Source organism: Arachis duranensis, chromosome 3, assembly GCF_000817695.3.
Source record: "Arachis duranensis cultivar V14167 chromosome 3, aradu.V14167.gnm2.J7QH, whole genome shotgun sequence".
NCBI lineage: Eukaryota > Viridiplantae > Streptophyta > Magnoliopsida > Fabales > Fabaceae > Arachis > Arachis duranensis.
The window spans coordinates 34,519,303-34,523,208 of NC_029774.3; the positions used below are offsets into that span (position 1 = coordinate 34,519,303).

Consider the following 3,906-nt stretch of genomic DNA (forward strand, 5'->3'; position numbering starts at 1 on the left):
CTCAACCTGGAGCACGTGGTGGCTAGCCACTGCTTCCTCCCAGGGAAACTCTCATCTCCAACAGTGGAAGTGCAACATTCACAATTCATTCAATAGCATATATGCATTTATACTTAGCCATAATCATGGCTCCGCCGTAACACGGCAATAATCTAGCCATCCGGCTCATGGTTAAATCCATAACCAGCCAATATTCATAGCATACACAACTATTCCGGCTCACGGTTCAATCCAGAACCAGCCAATTCATAAACAATTACGGCCCTTCGGCCAATGGCATAACAAGCACTTCCACCACCATCCTCCACATCTCACATAATCATCAATGATCCTCATTGATTATTCATTTTTCCCTTGCATCACTCGCAAGTTACCACATCCATTAGCTCCTTCTCTCATAGCTAGGCATATCATAATGATTCTAGACATAAATGGTGAGATCGAAGGCTTAGAAGTATGAAATTTGGCTTTCAAAACTCAAAAATCAACTTTGGGATGAAAACAGGGCCACGCGTACGCGCACTCCACGCGCACGCGCGGATGGCCTCAAAAACTTCATCGACGCGCAAGCGTCAAGCACACTAACGCGTGGATTAAAAATTTGCCAATAGACGCGTAAGCGTCAACCACGCGTACGCGTGGGTACTCTGGTGCCCCAGGCACAAAACTGGCACAACTCTGGCACAACTCTCTGGAAAATAGCTGGGCATTGGGTGCAGCCCATCGGCGCGCCCACGCACATCACGCGCACGCGTGGATGGCACTTTCTGCCACCACTACTAGAAAATTAATTATTACAGACGGATATTTCCGACGGATTTTATCCCACGGAAATACAGACGGAATTTCAGAGGGATTTTTTGTCGAAAAATAAAAAAAATGAATTAGCATAAATTACAGACGGAAAAAAAATCCGTTGATAATTCTGTCGGAAAAATTATTTTTTTTCGTGGGAAATAGTTACAGACGGATTTTCCGTCTGTAATTAAATGGACAAAAACGGTGCGTTTTGTTAAATTATTACAGACGGAAAAATCCGTCTGTAATTTAAAAATTTCCGTCGGTAATATTGACTTAAACCTAACACTACTTCTATACCCTCGAGTTCCACAGTTTCACAAGCAGCTTCAGACTCCATTCACCGTTGTTTCACAAGCAGCTTCAGACTCCAAATCTTGCTCCTCAGCGCCACATTCTTCCATCGCCGCTGTTCCATAACCACAGTCATCCACCGCATTCTTCCATCATCAATACCTTTGGGACTTCCATCACTCTCGTCGTTGTCATTCATCGCTCTCGGTAAACCTAACTCTACTTTTATGAGTATAAATTTTAATCCTCCTTCAGTGACTTTTTCTTCTCTTCAAACCCAACATCGATGGTGACTATATTTTGTTCTGGTTAGTTTAATTGCTGCTTGATTTCATTTCCGATTTGGGATTAAGCTAGGGTTTGCTTTTGATTTTGTGATTTATTTGGTTGCTGTGATGAATTTTTTATTTAATCAAAGCATTTCGAATGATGCATGTAAGCTGTTTGATGAAAAGCCTCAGAATGGTGTTTTGGTCAATTTATTATATATTTTGCTGAATCTGATTAAGAATTCATTATACATTGTTAAAGTAGCTGCTGTTTATGGATCATGGATGTCTTAAACATAAAAAAATTATTGATCTATTTCTGCCCTTATTGTTTGATTATAATGCGAGAGTGTGAGTGAGAAAAGTTGATCCGTGTTGTGGCTGTGATGAGAGTTTGTGAGTGCGCGTTGGTTTTGAAAGTTGGGTGGAAATGAAAATGGGAAGAAGCTGCAGTTGCCAGTTGCAAACTTTTGAGGAGGATATAGCTGCACTTAGTATTTGCTGTGTGGGAGTGGGACCTTCATCCCTCAGGCTCAGACTCGATGCTTATTTTTCTTGTGCTCTATTACTTTTTCTAGTTTAAATATATTTTCTTACTTTTTCTTACTTTTTCTTACTTTTTCTTACTTCATTCTAGTATAATAGTATTTTTTGTTGTTGACTTAAAATTTTATACATAATACTCGTACCCTGGTATGTAGAGTAGCTCTTACATGTTGTATCTCATCATAGAGTCATAGGTAATTTTATCTTCGTTAACAGATTATATAGGATAGCTGGATAGGCATTCTTGTTTCAACTCTGGAGTTTGATTAACTTGGCATTTGTTTAAAGCCTCAATATGATTCTTGAAAATTTATGTGGCTTCATGCAGAAACCCGAAGAAGGATCAATCAGTCATAGAGTACAGCGATTGGCAAAGTACAGGTTTCTGAAGGTATAATTTTCTGGTTAACCTATTCATTGGTTGTATCTGCTTAAACTTGTGATGCTTTTCTCAGTTGGTGACATTCTTCCTGTTTACTGAGCAGAAACAATCAGATCTTTTACTGAATGCTGATGATTTGGATGCAATGTGGGTTTGCTTAAGAGAAAATTGTGTAATAGACGATGCTACTGGTGCTGAGAAGGTGCACCACTTTCCCATCTGCCTTTGCTTCCCCATTTCTTAAATATTATTATATTTACACCTAGGTTTATCCTCTGGGAATAGGGCAGTACGATAAATCCTTAGAGCCACCACTATTTCTTTTAGAGTAGGATGGGTTTAACTGATCCCTCCCTCCGTGGTTATATAAAAAAGATTAATGATAAACTCTTAACATCTGTGGGTGCTGTTGTTATTGGATCATTTGTTGTTTGTGTTGCAAAGTTAGAACCTTTCCTTTTTGGGTAACAACTATTTCTCACTAAACCCAGTTTCTGTAACTTCTATCCATTCACAGTTTTTTTTGTTATTATTATTGTCATATCCTTCCCATATTTCTCAGTATTGCAGATTAATCAAGATCACGTGTTGTACATTGTGAGCATTGTCCATTTTAATAATGTGTAGAGTATTATAGGCACTTTGTGTCTAGTGATTTAATTTCTTTGGTCATAAAAATTATAACTATAGTATTTAAATTTATGATTTAGTGGAATTTAATCTATTGTTTAATTGGAAATATATAAGCAGTTTGAGTTTTCAGTTTTTTTAGTATCTTGATCAAACCATTTTGGATATGCATTTTTCAGTTTTCAGTTTTCAGTTTTTTTCTTTTTCTTTTGTTTTTTTATTCATTTGTTTGTTATCAGTTATCTTGAGCAGGCCACTAGTGTTGTATTGTGGAGTCTCTCATAGAAGTTAATCTTCATTTGGACAGGTATATTAATTTTATCTAGTTTTCGCTTCTTAGACCCTTTATTTTAAAATTTTTGACAGGTCTTAGACTATGACTATTGCTGATAAATTTAATCTATCCCAAATACCCTTGTTCTAAAGAAACTTCACCAATCTTATACAATTTCTTGTCACATTTTATACCCTATTTGACAGTCACCTATCAACTTAGTCAGTCACTAATTATGCAGTTGGCCTCCCATTTCGAAATTGAACCCAAAGGACTTCTCGACAAAAAAACCAACTCACAATCTCTATCCTTTAATTTTTGCTTATACGTGCTTTATTCTTATTGCATTTTCCCAATACTAATTAACCTTTAATTTCCGTGGCTTAATTAAGATCATGATATTGAACATTGTTTAAATTCAGTTATCACTCATGGATAAATGACTACGTAATAGTTTTTAGAATAAGAGTTTTGTGAACTTGTTTTCTAAGAACACAAATGAAGTATATTATAAAAAAATATTTTATAAAATTATTGTAAAAATTAATCTTTTATATTTTAATGTATTGAATATATTAAAATATTAAAAAATACTAATAAATAAATTTATTTCTCATTTTTCTCTAATTTTTTTTCTTTCAAAAACCAACTGAAATGCATGCGTTGAGGGCAAGTTTCTTACATTCGTGTATATAAAAAACAGACATCAACAA

General features: G+C 35.8%; 1 protein-coding gene across 1 annotated transcript in view; it reads left to right on the top strand.

The window, feature by feature from the left end:
• Positions 1 to 1,116: 1,116 nt before the first annotated feature.
• Positions 1,117 to 3,906, top strand: part of LOC110278515 (uncharacterized) — a 4,766-nt gene continuing 1,976 nt past the window's right edge. Inside the window, exons 1-4 of the mRNA XM_021136774.2 lie at positions 1,117 to 1,299; positions 2,236 to 2,298; positions 2,393 to 2,491; positions 3,159 to 3,226. The gene's annotated coding sequence lies outside the window, so the exon portion shown is untranslated. The remainder of the gene's footprint in view (positions 1,300 to 2,235; positions 2,299 to 2,392; positions 2,492 to 3,158; positions 3,227 to 3,906) is intronic.